General features: G+C 47.8%; 1 protein-coding gene across 1 annotated transcript in view; it reads right to left on the reverse strand.

Annotated features, from left to right (window-relative positions):
• Nucleotides 1-16,093, reverse strand: part of RAB30 (RAB30, member RAS oncogene family) — a 38,020-nt gene extending 21,927 nt beyond the window's left edge. The window contains exon 1 of the mRNA XM_033146035.1: nt 15,714-16,093. The gene's annotated coding sequence lies outside the window, so the exon portion shown is untranslated. The remainder of the gene's footprint in view (nt 1-15,713) is intronic.
• Between the last annotated feature and the right edge of the window lie 1,104 nt (nt 16,094-17,197).

Below are 17,197 nucleotides of genomic sequence, written 5' to 3' on the forward strand. Positions count from 1 at the left end.
AGCCCTGTATCAGGAAGTTTTCAATGTGTGATGTCTTCAGAAAGTAATGTAATATAGGATTGTGCTGCTGAATGCTAGACTCTTAAAGTGGGCTGTCATAATTTGTGGTGCACCAAGGCGCACACACAATTATGACTGGCCAGGTGCTTGCCAACACCTCCTCTCCTGCAATCCTGATTTTGGAAATCCAAAGCAGGCAGGAAAAACAGCCTCTGGGTCACCATTTGTGGGTGGTGGGCTTATCTCGGTTGGTGGGCCACAAACTGTGCAGATGTTCCTTGTTAGCAGGCAAAGCCGAAGCAAGAAAACATCTGCATCTTTGTGGACAAGAACTACTGACATACAAATCTCACTCGCAGTCAATACACAAAGCATTCTGGGTAGTTTGCCAAGTTTTGCGTGCATACAAAAAGCTGTCTGCCCTCAATGAGTTTACAATCAGCACTTAGGGGAAAACAACAAAGAGCAGGGAGGAACAGGAGGGGCAAGAGTAGCTATGGAAGAGTGCGAGCAAATGCAGTCACATTTCAACTTAAATGTTGAATCCCTGTTCTCCAGCATCGGCTTCAAGATACAGGCGGCACTGTGGCAAGGCTCTGCTCAGGAACAGAGCTATGGTGGTATGTCAAATCATGTGGTGTAGGACCCCACACACCAGCCCTACCCCAAATGTCCCCACACACATGCCAGCCTGCCCCCTGCACTACCAACCTCCCCAGATTGAGCAGAAAAGTCTGAACGTTCCCCGCAATCGGGAACCCAGCATGACAGGGGTGCTCAGGTATGGAGAGGCTCATAAGTGCATCCAGCCCAATGTGCTTAGAATTCCCCTCCAGGCATTCTTGCTCAACAGGACCTCCCAGCCAACAGCTGGAAAGGAGGCTTAATTGTGAGCAGATATGCAGAAAAGCAAAGCCCTCTATATGCACATACATGTTCAAAGTGAATGTGTGAAGTCAGGCACACATTACTCTCACAGAAGATATTGGCACATGGAATCACGAAGGTCGGAAACGGGCTTCTAAGTGCACTCAGATGAACACTCTTAGAAGACCCTTTCGGGCCAAGAAGGTTGGGAGTTTGCATGCAGGGCAGGGGTGTTAGAAGCGATGACTGCATGTGTTCCCCCACACCCCCTAGACAACCCCCTACCTACTTTTTAACCCGCCCGTCAATCTTTCACAACAGCCCTGCGAGGAAGGTCAGTTTTATCCCCAGACAGGAGACGAACGAGAAGGGAGCGAGGCTTGCCTGTGGTGAACGAGTGAAGAAGGGATTTGTGGTCACTTCCTTTGAATTGAAATAAATGGCTGTATTTTCATTTTAAAGCCAAAGTGCCTTCACGCAGGCTTGCAATGTAAACAGATACAAAAAACGAGGAAGGACGAATGAGAACAAGAGGGGGCGGGGTGAGAGATTGGGAAGGTAAGAAAAATGGATTTTTCCCTTCTTCCAAGACATAAAAAATTGATGCCTCGATGGCAAAACCCAGCACATTACCAATCCTATGGATGAGAGTTGCATTTTATAGGCAGCAACTGGGGGTGGCAGGTGTTAGCTCGATGTCCTTGGTCTGATTATGTCGCTGGCTTCAAAAGAAGCAGACTCGGGCCCTTTAATTAGGATGCATGGCGGAGCTGATTTTATGCCTCTGCCCAGCGCAGAGCAAGCAAGCCTCCTCAAGCAGGACAGCCCCCTTGGGGAATTTTTCTCCGCAGAGCTCTATTAAACGCACAGGTGTTAATGCAACTGCATTCTGGCACACAGGGAACGTGCAGCATCTCATGGCTCACACGCTGCTCTAGGAAGCGGAAATCAAGGCTGGCATCAAAGCCTATTCCCAGCTATGCTACAGACCATAAGTTTTAAGGGTCTTGGAAGGAGTCCTTCTGATAAAATGAAAAAAAAAAAAAAACAGGCACTGCCTTGGAGATAGATACCACAATCTCTCTTCGGTTAAAAAAAAAGGTTTTGTGGGTTTAAGAATCTGGGTGAGAGCCTGCTTTGCTGGTTCAGATACACAGTCCACCTAAACCAGCATTTTGTTAGCTGCTGGTCACTATTCCTGACTTGTTCCCGACAGTTGTAGTGACAAGTAGGGCCTGCAACAAAATGTTGCAGCGCTCCTGTGCAGCACTCCAGCCAACCAGCCGTGCTTTATATCAGTCCCTTGCACCCTCCTGCAACCTGTAGGGCGCACTGGCACTGATGCCTGCCTTCAGCTAAACCGATGGCAACAGCAGCAGCACATGGCCATTTTGATTTCCCACAATGCCACGGGCATAGTGTTGCTCTGGGGCATTGTGGGAATTTGAATTCTGCCTGCTGGCCAGATGCTTATCTTTCCCCTCTTCACGCCCATCGCCTCTGCTGGCAAAATCTGAGAGGCAGGCAGGGCTGCCAACCTGTCAATGGCCTGACTTCACAACTGCACACGGTTTGAAATCAGCTGAGCTTAGGGCATAATGGGAAATTTAAACAGAGCCTGCTGCTGCCAGGTGAGGCTAAGGCCAGTCAGCCCACTAGTGGAAATTTTAGCAAGGGGGTTCTGGAAACCTGGAGCTAGACCTCAAGAGACCCAGGAGCACTGCCCCGAGAGAAGGCAGAGAGGGACTGTCGGTATCTGTCTCAAGAGACAACAGAGTGTGCCTCTGGGGGTGAAGTCAAACTGCTGTATTAGCAGCACCGAAGTGACCTCCCTGGGGCACAAGCCTGGGCAGTGTGTATGGAGGTCCTGGGCTGCCCAGACTATAAGACCCCCCCCCCTCTCAACCTTGGTCCAAAGGAAAGAAGAGCAAGACGTTTGGCACCAGCTTGGCTGCAGGAGTTGCTGGAAGGAGGCGTACAAGACGCCACCCAACCATCTTATGGATTCCACCGCATTTGTGTAGGGTTTACTCCTTGGCCTGTACTTATACCAAAGATATCCCACAAGGTGGTGGAGGTTTTGGGTCAGAGTTTTCCTTCTCTTAGGTGGGCTCCCTTGCCAGGTGGACAAGCTGCATCTGCCCCCCACTTCCTTCTACAGCATGTGCAGAAACTGCCTTATTGACCATTGGATCCACAACTGATCTGATCTGTTCAATCCACCGGAGCCTTTCTTCACAATCAAGGGAAGCCCCTAACTCACTGAGGATTTGAGACTCTTCGGCTACCCTCACCTGGTTTAGCTGTGGTCTAAACCACTGAGCCTAGGGCTTGCCGATCGGAAGGTCGGAGGTTCGAATCCCCACGACGGGGTGAGCTCTCGTTGTTCGGTCCCAGTTCCTGCCAACCTAGCAGTTCGAAAGCACGTCAAAGTGCAAGTAGATAAATAGGTACTGCTCCGGTGGGAAGGTAAATGGCGTTTCCGTGCTCTGCTCTGGTTTTGCCAGAAGCGGCTTAGTCATGCTGGCCACATGACCTAGAAAAACTGTTGGCGGACAAACGTCGGCTTCCTCGGCCAGTAAAGCAAAATGAGCACTGCAACCCCAGAGTCATTCGCAACTGGACTTAACTGTCAGGGGTCCTTTACCTTTTTCAGAAGCTGTTCCTGGGGTACAGCCGCTGTCACATGCTGACAGCTTCCAGGAGCCACAAGGGAGCATGGGGACCCGGCAAACTACCCCAGAAGGAGCACGACGTGTCCCCCATCAGGGGTACTGCCCCTCCCCTAACACCCCATACATGCCAGGCAGAGAGGGATAAGACATCAATAAACGAATAAAATCTGGCTTCAAGCTGAAAGATGATCCTCAAGGCTCTAAACCTCTCCTTCCTAAATAGTCTCTCACACACACACACACACACACACACAGAGAGAGAGAGAGAGAGAGAGAGAGAGACTTCTCTTCTTCCTCCTGGATCAGTTTGACTTCATGCAGGACTGCTTGAAATTCAATAGCTACAGCCTGTCCCGGAAAGGAAAAAAAGGGGGGGGGAACCTTCCCCAGATGCACAGAAATATGTAATAAACTGTCTTGTGCTTTCATGGCATGTGAAAACCCCGAGGCTGAAAAGATTGTGCTGAAATGAGGTTTCAAAGCCGTAATGGGACAATATTGCTGAATAATCAGAAGAGGCTGACAAGAACCCACAGTGCCAGAAGCATGTGAATGGGAAACCAATTTTTCCTCTTTTTAAAAATCAAAATAAAATCAAAATAAACCCACACACCAGGCTGCAAGATCCTATCCTTTCTACTAGAAACCAGAGTTATGCTTCCCAAGCTACGCAGCACACGAGGGAGAATATTTCTTTTTACAATTTGTTGGCCTCCCCTTCGGAGGTACCGCTCACAACGAAGTGACCTAAAGTGGCTTTACAAACACAACTGTCAACACTAAAGCCAACTGCAATGAAGACGAAAAATAAAACCCAAGAACCGTATCTATACAAATAAAAGAGCCGTCCCACAGAACCTGCCCCCGCCCCAGCTAAAGCCCCCTTCAGTCTCCGTCTGGGGGAAAAGCAGGATATAAATATACTAGTAACAATCTTGACAGTAGAAAATCAGGGGGCAAAGGTTCCCCAACAACACCTTGCCAAAAGTGCTTGTCATGTGTTGCATATTATTACAAACTGTATATATGGAAAGTGTTTTAAATGTTTGAATTTTATTTGAGCTATGGAGAGCTATATCTCCAACGTTAGCTCCAGTCACAGGATAGCTGTCGAAATAAATCAGCAGGACTAACTCACATCCTTTTATTTCAGCAGGTCTACTTTTGAGTTGAATTTACGTTTAGCACAACCCTGTGAACATGCGGTGTTTATTATTCCCATTATTAACTGAATTTATATCCTGCCTCTCCTCCCGAAGCAGCTCATGTTCTACTAAATCGCCATACTGCAAACTGCCTTTTGCGGCCTCTTGAACAATGGGAAGCATATAAATTTCTTAAATAAATACAGCCCGCCACCCCCACCCCACAAAACAAAACCCTGGAGCTTGGTGCAGCTTGCTGTTTGTTAGCTTTTCTCCCACGTCCTCCCTGCTCCTCGGCCCATTTCTTGATTTCCCTCTTTGTGCTGCAAACACAATTACTCTCCACTCCCCATCTTTCGCCTGCCGCTCAAGGGGCAGGAGACCAGCCCACCGATACATTCCACACGGAGCTGGAGCACGTGACGGCTCCTGCAGCAGCTAAATTGCAACCCCAGAGAACAGAGAATCAAAGATCCAGCCGGAAAGCTGCTTCTCCGGACCCCGCCAGAACCAGGCAGCCCGGCGCACGCCAGGCCTCTCCCAGCTGGCTGCCTCGCGCATCAAAATTGAGAGCTGTCAACTTCCATTGGCAGGATGGGTTTAGGGGGAGAGAAGAAATGTGCAGGATGAGACACATGTGGAATCCCAATTATTTCTGCCACTCTCCCCCCCCCCCCCGGTTGCCTGGCGAAACAACCTAGCCTGACAAAGAGTTCCAATAATATGGAGATATAGAGATAGATACACACAGAGAGAGAGAGAGAGAGAGAGTCATACCTCATGTTGCAAACGCAGTGGGTTATGATTTTTCGGGTTGCGCTCACGCCAAACCTGGAAGTACCGGAACGGGTTTTCTGGGTTTCGGTGCTCGTGCATGCACAGAAGCACTAAATCGTGCTTCACGCAGAAGCAGCGAATCTTGACCCGCACATGCGCAGGAGCAGCACTGCAAGTTGCGAACGCTGCGGGTTGCGAACGTGAGCGTCCACTGTAGTGTCATTTTTCTTTCAGGCCAATCTGGCTTCCTTTGCTTTTTAACTGGGGTTTCCACATCACCAGCTGATCTGGACCCAGCCAATGGGGATGGTAAGAGTTGTTAATGATTCAAGGCAAATGGTTCTATCAGCAGAGGGAAGTTTCTTAATGACATCCATTTAGATGGACACTTATCAGATGGCTAGTTCATTAGGAAGTGGATTGGGTCTGATGGGTGCGAGACGGCTCCCTGGGGGCATGTCTGCTATTTCCTGGCCTGTAAGTAATAGGCAAGTTGATGTACCATAACTTGGAGCCAGTTTTCACTGACAGATAGTGGATGTGCCAAAAACAAAAAGTAAACAAGACCAGGTCTTCCACTTGATAAGGTGCCCAGCTGCAGCTCTGCTGTATGTAACAGAGGTGCAGTTAGGCCGACCACATAAGCCTCCTGGTTCTGCTGCCAAAAAAACACACAAACCCAATGGTTTTACAGGGCACTCAAACAATTCATGACAAGGAACCACAACTGTTAAAAGTGTGACCTCCCTCACCTGTTCTGTCTGAAAAAGCACAGCGGGGGTAACCATGTATAAACAGCACAGCCTTTCTCAACAGATTTGCTCTGTTGAAGCGTGGTCGCAATTGCTGACTGCAAGCAGCACAAAAAGTTTGGGATCCTTAAAAAGATTATTTAAAAAGAAGAAGAAGCAGGGAGGCCACAGGAACAGCATGGCGGAAGGAGAAGAAAATGAATTCAATCCCAAATGCCATCAGGAGGACCCAATACATGCATTTCCCTGTTGCAGACTTAATTGCAATGATGGACCGAATGTGATTATCAGTTAAGAACAGTCGGCTAGTTCGGATGACAACCATGAGCTAGGTTAAGAACTTTGGGAACTTAAAAAAGAAATGTCACTTGATACAGGGACAGTCCGCATATATATTGGCCTATTCCAGCCTCTTTTTCTTAATGGTGACTGCTCCTGCTCAGAAAGTACAGAAAAAGCTTTTTGGTTCCTGAAATTCATTCCGATTGTGCTGGTAAAATATAACTCATAGAATTCTACAGGATGTGGTATTAGTGTGTGAAAACAGTCAAGATCCAGTGATCCCCAGGCATTCATCTCCAGAGGGTGCACAACGCACCTAGCGCCTGGCTAATTTCAAACACTGGCAAACCAGTGGTCATTTCACAAACTACAGTTCCTATCCTGAAACACTCTGGGTTCTGTGTCCAGTTCTAGATTCCACATTTTTAGGAGGACATTGACAAACTGGAGTGTGTTCAAAGGAGGGATACCAGAATGGTAAGAGGTCTGCAAACCAAGTCCTACAAAGCACAGCTGAAAGAGTATATTTAGCATGGAGAAGAGAAGACAAAGGAGAGGAGAGATAGCTACCTCCAAAATACCTAAAAGGATTCCACATAGAAGATGAGGCAGATTTGCATTGTTGCTCCAGGGGGTAGGAGTGGAACCAATGGGTGTAAATTTCAGGGAACCACCTCTTCCATTCTAACCTTGCAAAATCTCCTCTTCTTCCTCTTGCTTACCATCCTTGCCCTTTCTGTTTCCAGAGCATGTCAATCTGTCCGCGATGCCAGTGCACAAGAGGAAAAGGAGGTCTCTTTGCAAGGTAAGGAAGAGGCACAACTGCAAGGGGGCTGGTAGGCCATTCCAAACACCTTGATAGGCCAGATCTGGCCCATGGGTTGCAGGTTCCCTACCCTGACCCTGACCCACAGGATGGGAGAACTACCAGAAAGACCTTTCCTATTTTGAATGACCAGGGATAGCTCAGTTGGTTAATAACCCCAAGCTTGTTAGGGAGAAATGATCTCTAAAGAAAGAGTTAAGGCAAAAAGCTCAGCTATTAGAACTGCAGGCGTTGCTACAAATAAAACTAAAGTTGTGCCACTAACTGAACAGCTTATTTACTGCAGGATGAAATTTCATGAACTGTTGAGAAGGATGAGAGGAAAAAATGGTCACCCTTTCCTAAGCTAATGCAAAATATATGGCGCTCTGCAAGTACTTTGTCCTTTGTTCTCTGCTTCAGATGATTTCCCAAGGTACTGAACGCAACTAATCATAAAAGATCATCATATTTAAAGACCCCTTGAAAGAAGCAGTGGTTAACCACTGCACCAAGATTTTACATGCATACCCCACACTAAGGGCTCCGCTCGCTGGCCCCACCTACCCCTTTGCCCAACCAACACTCCCCTCATACACATCACCCTCCCTCACACACACACACACACACACACCATTTCTCTCCCATTTGAGGCAAATTCCATCAATGACTCACAAACTTGCTACATCCAATTACAGTGCTTCGCCTGGAAGTGCCTTTAAACACAGTTCACCAATCAGCTCAAACGGTGTCTGCCGTGTAGGAGCAAAACTGTTGGCATCTTCAGAAACAAACTGGCGGCCAACACTGCTGACTGACCTCTAAAGCCCCAGGTCTTTTCAGGACAAGTGTGGGGAAGCTTTGGTCCTCCAGATGTTGCTGGACTCCCATCATCCCAAGCCACCGGCCATGCTTGCAGGGGCTGATGGGAATCGTAGCTTGACAACTTCTGGAGGCTGAAATGCTTAGGTGGGTATATCAAGGACAGATTGCACACACCTTAAACTACCCAAGCCTGGAGATCAATACGGCCCTTACGACTAGCAATAGGATTTGAAGCAGGTTGTGTATGGACTGCATTTGGGCATTCCTTACAGCAAGTTCTTGAAGACTACTTATCTCCTCTTGAAAACATGACTGTGCTTAGACTTCCCTGATCCCCTGGATTCTGTACCTCTGCATTTCCAATATTCTCCTGACGTTTTTAATGATTTTATGCTATTTCTATAGTTTATATGTGCACTGCTTAGAGTCTTTCCCTCCTAATATTAAGCAGACCAAATGTTTTCTCAGACAAGTGAATAAATAGAGGTGGAACTATCCTACTCAGGTCCTCACCAGACAGCCTACGGCCTTCTCTAACCTAGCTGAGCCATAAATACTCCCAGGTCACGGCTGCGGTGTTGCCTGTGCCAATGGCCTATTTTAAGCCATGCCTGTCTGGCTGACCATCTCCATGCAGCTGCCTCCTGCTCACTTCAGGACACTGCATCTTAGACCCCAAACCATGAATGTTCTGCATGAACCTCAGGCCAACAGCTCCAATGCCAGCCCCCTCACCCCAAAATCCAGCAGGCGCTCGTGTTAGTTCCTGCTGCTGTAGCCTACAACCCAGTGCTGGCAGTGAGTGACAAAATTAGACCTTACATATAGCTTAACTTTTCCGTTATGCCACTTGAACAAAACAGGCAGTCCGCAACCCCTGTTTCAGTTAAAATTACATAGGATTGTCAACAAGGTACAGTTACTGCAAAGGGATTGTTTCGCCATTTAAATCATCACACTGAAAGGAGGCAGCACAACAAAGAAGACTCCTTATTCATCAAGAAAGGCCACCGCAGAATCCTCCAGGGTGCTGCTAATTCCCACATTTATTTCCAAACTGCTTGTCTGTTAATTTGCTTACAGTGTGAGTAGTTGATGTGTTAGTCAGGTACAGAAACCTACAAGGCTAGAATCTCTGGCTTCACGTGCAGGGGGCTTATATCAGCCTTATATCAGCCTGGATAGATGAGTTGGTAAGAGCATGGTGCTGATAATGCCAAGGTTGCAAGTTCAATCCCTGTATGGGACAATTGCATATTCCTGCATTGCAGGGGGTTGGACTAGATGATATGTCCCAATTCTATGATATAGATCAACATACAGCTTCCATCCCACCCAACAATCATCTCATATGATGAAGCAAGCCTTAGAACTGCCAGGGAACAGATGTAGTTCAGCGGTAGAACATCTACATTGCATGCAGAAAGCCCCCAGATTCAGTCCCCAGCATCTCCAGGGACAAGCTGGAAGAGATCCCTGCCTGAAATTCTGGAGAGCTGCTGAAAGTTAGCGCTGTAGACAATACTAATCTAGATGGACCAATCTAGATGGACCAATGGTCTGATTGCTACCTATGTTCCACCAATCCCGCAGGCAGCTGTATGGGAAAGGGCCTCCCCGGTCTAGACCTGGCTGGCGAAACAGTTCCATGTCACAAACATTCTAGTTTCACTGAAAGTGAATTCCGTCCTGGATCTCCTGGCTGCTTTTTAATCAGGGCTAGCCATCTTATTTTGCACATAAGATGATAAGAACGGATTTTTTTAAAAAAATAAAACCTTTTATTCCCCAGTCTCAAGACCAAAAATCAATATGCTGGTGCTGTGCAGGGAAGAAGAAAAATAAAAAGTAAAGATGCCTAGGCAACTCAGTGTCTGGGATATCTTTTAAACGCAAACTATAAACATACTTCCTCTATGACTTGCATGTATTTTTTGCTGGATATAGTTACATACCCTCCAACATTTCTTTGATGAACATAGGGACGTCCTTTTTTCATCATCATAATAATAATATTCATACCCCGCCCATCTGATTGGGTTGCCCCAGCCAATCTGGGCGGTTTCCAACACGTATAAAAACAATAAAACACTAAACATTAAAAAAAACTTTCCTATATAGATGTCTTCTAAGGGTTGTATGTATAATTACTTATCTCCTTAGCTTGGTGATTGTCTAACACCATACCCTCCAACATTTCTTTGACAAAAATAGGAACGTTCTAAGGAAAAGCGGGACCTTTCGGAATCAAATCAGAAACTGGGACAGCTTCTGTAAATCCGGGTCTGTCCTGGGAAAATAGGGACACTTGGGGGGAAATGCAAAGGCTCTCACCCCCCGTCCTTCATAACATATGTTGCATTTTGCTCAAATGCTTTAAAGGCTCTCCAAAAAGAAGAATTACTGCCATACTAATTATTTAGTGGTAGGAAATAAAAGACTAATAGGCTGATCCACAAATAATTGAATCAGGCTATCTGAGTCTGGCCTTTGAGATGTCAGGGTGGGCATGCTAGTTTGAATCCCAGTGGGTCAGCTCAACTGACTTCTGAAGCAGCTTGGAAAGAGTCCATTCTGCAAAGCTGCTGTCCAGTTGAAATCACTGAGATGGCCCTAAGATAAAGGAGACCACCAGCAATCCCATGTCTCTGACCAAGCTCTATGAGCTTGCAATAAACAGCAGGCCCAGATGGAGAAGCACATCTACACCCCAAAGTGCCATTCAATGGGGCCCAAATGAGCATCCAGAAGTATCTCCACGGCAGCTGCACTTGCAAAAGCTTATTTCCGCACAGGCTCTTCTTCTCTACAGACTCTTAAGTGGGTGGATTTTCCACTCGGAATAAAGCACTACAGCAACACAGCGCTTTCCTTAACTTTGCAGTCCAGTCCAATGGCGTTTGGAACAAACAGGCATTGGACTAGACTGCAAAGCTCAGGAAAGTGTTACGGTGGGTGGGTGACAACACCATTATTAAAATTAAGTTTGCATGCTTATACTGTACTTGGGGTAAATCACATTGAACTTGTTGGGGCTTAACTTAAGAGTAAAGCCCCACAAAGCGATTTGCCCCAATTAAGTGTGCACAGAACTGAAACTATAAAGAGTTGTTGTTGTTGTCATTGTTTATAATTTGTATTTTGGATAATGGCATCGTTACCCACCCATCCCAAATGTTAGGAACAATGGTTAGTAAGGCATTTTTTAAATAAAAACAAAACAACATGAACAATGAACAAGCCCACAATAACACAAATGACTTTAACAACTATATGAACAACATATGCTCCAAAAGCGCTATGTTTGGATTGGAGACTCCAACACGCCCTTTTTCCTAAAGTCCTTGCATAGTTTTCTCATAGCTCACATATCACCAGTTCACCAAGGAAGCCCCCAGCACAAACTTATCAGGCTGAACTTTCAAAGCTCCGTCCTTCTGGGCCAAGGCAAATCGCTCCTAGAAAAACCTCTGCTTTTATAGCCAGCGCAGGAAACTGCGTATTTCTGTACCCCCAACTTGCCAAGAAAAAGGGGTGGGGGTGCAGATGATGTGGAGGGTAAAATAAAATAAGCAATTCCAGGCACAAAAGAAATAAAGAAATCTATGGCAAGCAGAAGGGACCTGGGCTGTTGCTGCATTGTTGCTCTCCTTTGACAACAATAAGAAAGGAAGGAAAAGAGATCAGATAAAATATAAATGCAAGGCAGTTGAGCTGAGGAATGTCAATCCCTCGGGAAGGGAATTGCACACGCAAGATTAAAGAAAATGATATCAAATAGGATGTGCTGCAATATTGGCTTTTGTGGCCATTGTGTCAGTGTTTACAAACGCGTTGATCTCAAGGAACAGGGGGGTTCATTGTTCATCCCGAACTCATGTCACGCAGGGCAATGCGATTCCAATGAAAGTTTGCCAGAGGACAAAACAGTGTCAGTTACACAAGGGAAGCGCAGGAACAAATCTATGCAGTAGCGGCGGAGGAGAGGCAGCTAGCCGGCCATATGGATTCAATTCGAGCCGTTCCCTTCCAGGGAAGGAACTCTGTACAGGAACCAACACAATGACGCCAGGCCTATAATCCACAAACCACTTAAGACAGATCACACTCACACTCACACTCTGTCTCTCTCTCTCTCACACACACACACACCAGTTTTTCTCCTCTGTATGCTTTTACTTGGACAGGCTGCTGAAATCAGTGGGATTTAACTTGGGATCCCACTGTTCTTCCACATAATGCTTTCATCAATTGCATTAATTATAGGCGATGGGGGGAGGGGTCTCTTAATAAAACCCATAAGCCCAACTGCCTGACTCTTTAGCCAAATCCCATAACACCCTCCCCAAAAGCATTGTAAACCCAGTAGCTATTGGGGGTGGGGCACTGAATAGAAAGTCCTGCTGCTTGTCAAAGAGCTTGCTTCCAACCACAGTCCAGAATACACTTAAACCACAGAACCACAGTACTGCAGAATTGGAAGGGACCCTGGGGGTCATCTAGTCCAACCCCCTGCACTGCAGGAATCTTTCACCCAACGTAAGGCTCAAAGCCACAACCCTGAGATTAAAAGTCTCATGCTGAGCTACCCTTATTTGGGAGCAATCCTTTGGTTTATTTGAGATTTTATGCTGCCAGAGTATATGTTTGCATAAGAAACATATACTCTGGCAACATATAATCCCCAAACCCCTATCATTGCTCCCAAATAAGGTGTGAGAGCTCAAGTTAGGATAAGGGCTCCAGAGCCAGTGACAAGATGCAGCATCCTGGGCAGCTCCTAGTGCCCCAGCACCCCAGCAGGATGCCTTTGATCCCAGCTGGGCAGCTGGATGTGGGGAGCTGCTATTTTAATTTCCCACACTGCCCATGACTGATGCTGCATCAGGAGCATTGGGGAAATTCAAAAGCAGCAGCCGAAATTGCTATGGCTGCCCACCCCTGCCAGGGAGGCTCTCCAGGTGAGGGGGAAGCTAATGACACATGAGGCGTTCCACCAGAGGGCACTATGCCAAGAGCTCCCTGAAACCTGGAGCCAGTTCTGCAGAATCCCATTGCAGCCAGCGCATCTCAAATGCACTGAGGTCTCAATCCGAAGCACATTTATTTGGAAACAAGCCCCTTCGGATTGCACTGGAACAACAGGTGATGAGGCCGATAGAGGTGCTACTCACCCTGCATGCAGGCTGCAGAAAATCCCTTCCCTAAGGAACAACACTGTATGCAGGGAACGCAATGTTTTTGAAGCTCCTTCCCTGTGCATGGAGCATTTATCCGCCTGCGGCGCAGCATATTTCTGCCAATGGTAGCACAGAATGTGCAGTCAGGAGTTCTTGCAAGTTAGAATAATAAACCCTTACAATCCCTATAATGCAGTAGGGCCATAGCTGTCAACCTTTCCCTTTTTTTCAGGAAATTCCCTTATTATAGCATTGGGAAACAGCAAGGAGGGTTGACAGCTATGTATATAGCAGTGGGGAACAGCAGGGAGGGTTGACAGCTATGAGAGACCAAAACACTGATTTGTCATACGCTAAACTGCTAGGCTGAGCAGACCTAACTCATTCTCCCTTACCCACACACAACTTCATGTTGGGGGGGGGGGGGGAAGGTGATTTGCCTCTTCTAATCTCTTCTCCACACACTGGATTCTCAATCCACAAGAGAAAAAGCTGTCACATTTAGTTTTGCAGATTCCCACACAGTCCACACAATTAATATTTGGCAGTGGGGGAGAGAGCAATGATGACCCCTCACTAAAATTCAGCCTTATCAGAAACGCAAGTACTGTATTTCAACTGTATGGCTTTTGACAAAAGTGCACTTTATTCATCAGGGTGCCCAAGCATCTGAAACACAGCTGCAAGCTATGCAAACTTGCTGAACTCAGTGATGCTTACTTCCAAGTTGACATTCAGAGGCTTGGGCTACATAGACCCACCTTTGCAAAACTGAGGATGGTTCCTGAAAAATATGAAGAGGACCAATAGGAATCTTTCAGACTATTTTAAGACGCCAGTCATCCCAGGAGAAAGAGCAGAACAGCCCAAGTCCTTGCTGTGTCAATGTTTGCTTTTCTCCTCGCCAATCAGGCGTTTATCCTGACATTCCCAGGGCCTTCCATCTCTCTGAGCATCTTGGCAGCACTAAGAACAGTGAGTGACTGATTCTGGTTGCCAAGAGAATAAAACTGGACCAGTACAGCCGCTTCCCTGACAATTTATGGCTTGCATATGGTCATTTGGAATTTGTCGTTAGTGTGTGGCCAAAGTTTTTACAGAGTTGAAAACACACACACAGAGAGAGAGAGAGAAATAGAGATAGATAGAGAGAGAGAGAGAGAGAGATTCCAAGCCTGTTAGCAACCATTGGAAAGAAAAGGAAAAACAGGAGGTGGGAATACTCATTGCAACATACTGGCTATGTAGCGGGATAGGATGCAGTCTTCCTCAGAAACAAGTCCCACCAAGCTGAATTAAACTTCCTTCCTAGTAAGCACGCTTAGGATCTCAGCCTTACCATACATGCATGCAAAGGTATGTCTTATAGAAAAATCTTTTCAAATATGCTTGGTGGAAGCAAGTCCCATTTTATTCAACAGGATCAACTTCCAAGTGAGAGTAGGACTGCACCCTCCCTATAGGAAATTACAGTGTGATCCTATGTCCTTTACTCAGAAGTAAATCCCACTAAGTCCAAGGGTGCTTAGGACTGCAGCCCACCAAACTCTTTGGAGCTTACTTCTGAGTAAATGTACCCAGGGCGTGGGGTTCCTGGAGGGCTATTGTTTTATCTCTATCTTAAACACCACTCGCCTACCCCTATGACTATTGCTTATGTCATTTTTCTTTAAATAAAAAAAAGACGAGAGCCATTTTCAATAGTAAACATTTCTGACATTTAAACACACACACACATTTATATCATCCACTGATCTTGCAAAAAAGGAGGCAGAAAGAGTGATGGGGAAGGAGCTGACTCAACTCTTCGAAGCTTGCATTAAATCATCTCTTTCGCACCCAGTAATTGTTCAACGTGCCAAAGACTCTCCACCGCAGCCCCCCAAAACACGAACACACCCGGCTATGTTCAGTCAATGCCACAATTAGGTGCTTCAACCGTCCCAGACACTCACACCCCAACATCTGGAAAGGGGAAGAAAGAGGAGAGAGGCAGGCAGAGAAACACTGTCTGATAAGCATTCAGCAAGCAAGCCCTTCTCCTGTAGGGATTCTGCACATGTAACCTTTCCTTTCCCAAAAAGAAAAAAAAAGACAGGAGGAGGAGGATGGGGGAAAACACCAGGTCTGCAGACAACTCCAAGGCTTTGTTGCTGGGGCTCATCAATAATCTTCAGAGTTAAGAGGCGGCTCATTATCATTATCACTTTGCTTTGGGCGATGTTGCATCCAAACAGCAGGGAGGGGAGAGAAACCAAGAGACAAAGCGTGTTTCCCCCCTCCTCCCCACGCCGCCGCCAATGCACAACACGTTCCCGATTTTAGGCAGACTAGCAAGCTGATATATATGAAGAAGGGAAAATAATGCTTTAAATAAAATAAAATAAAAGCATCGCGCAACTCACCTGGTTTGGGACGGCTGCTCCCTGCCCTTTACAAAGAACATAAGCCAAGAGGCCAGGTTGGAAACCAAGTCACTTAATTAGACATGAGCGGGGAAAAGCTTGCGAAGCAGTTCCCTTGGGATGCAAACTGTAGAAGGTCGTGTGTGCGCGCCGCTTCCTCCCCAACCAACCAAGCCACCCACTCCCGCCCCCTTTTGCTTGGGATTCAGTCACTGGTGCTGGTGGTGCTGCTGCCCTGGTTGCTGGAAGCAGCAACAGCAGGCGGAGGAGGGGAGGGAGGAGGAGGCTGCACACCGATCTGGGTCTGGCACAATGAATTGCAGCGCAGAAGGACCGCCCCGCCCTTCAAGCCGCTTTGCAATTACATCATCCTTCTGTGGCTCGGGAGGGGGCGGAGGCGGAGGGGGGCGGGGAAAAGGGAAGACAAAGCCTTCCCATTGGCCCTTCCGGGCAGGCGTCACTTGGGTCCCTGGGAAACGTAGTCCCGTGGCGCGGTTCCGCCCCGAGGCACTACAGGCGCGTCTGGTCGTCCTTGGCACTACAACTCCCGTGAAGCCCCGCGCGGCGCGGCCTCAGAAAGGAGCTGCGGGGGGAGAGGGAGGGCCTTAAGGCTTCGGGAGCCGAGCCCGCTCGCTCCCTCAGAGCGGCCATATTGGCGGCGGTGATGACGGCGGCGGTGGCAGTGCAGTTCTCGACGGGCGTCCTGCGGAGAGGAGGAGCGGCCCTAAGGAAGCCGGGTTTAAAGTAGCGGTGCGGTGGGAGAGAAGGGGTGGGGGTGGGGGAGCGATTGGGGGGGGGTGGGAATAAAGCGAACCGGAGCGGTTGAGGAGAGCTTTGCAACCTGAGGGGGGGGGGGGAAGCGACGGTGGGCGCGAGGAGGTCAAAAGTCCTCGGGTGCGTTTGGCTATTCTCTCTCTCTCTCTCTCTCTGGCACCTCTCCCCTTCCCTTCGTGATAAGTGACGGGCGGAGGCGCGCGCTGGGGGGCGGGGTGGCGTGTTGCCGTGGGAACCCCCTACGGGAGCGCGGCTGCGCCTTCCCCGCCCCTTCATAGGTGTCTCCAGACCGTAGCGTTCCGCGCTTGCCGCGGGTGGCGCAGAGGTTAGAGCGCTCGTTGCGGGCGTCTCCGGAAGCCCCGCGTTCGGTTCCCGGGCGCCTATCTCTCGGGACGGGTTCCCCTAATGGCAGTTTAAACACCGAAACAATCGTTTGCTGCGGCACTAGTGCAGAGCGCAAGTCCTGAGCCAGGAAATAAATCCCATTATTTCCTGGCTCAGGACTGGCATGGAGAATCTGTCCAGATTGCGGCTGTAATATTACAGCAAAGTGGTCGAACACTTACTTGCATGCAGGGAGTCCCCAGGTTGAATCCCCGGGGGATCTGCTGCCAGTCAGTGTAGACAGCGCTGAGCTAGAAGGACCAATATTGCAGTTCAGGGTGAGGCAGCTTCCTAATCTAGACAAATTCCCCAACAAAGTTGATGAA

Source organism: Lacerta agilis, chromosome 4, assembly GCF_009819535.1.
Source record: "Lacerta agilis isolate rLacAgi1 chromosome 4, rLacAgi1.pri, whole genome shotgun sequence".
Classification (NCBI taxonomy): domain Eukaryota; kingdom Metazoa; phylum Chordata; class Lepidosauria; order Squamata; family Lacertidae; genus Lacerta; species Lacerta agilis.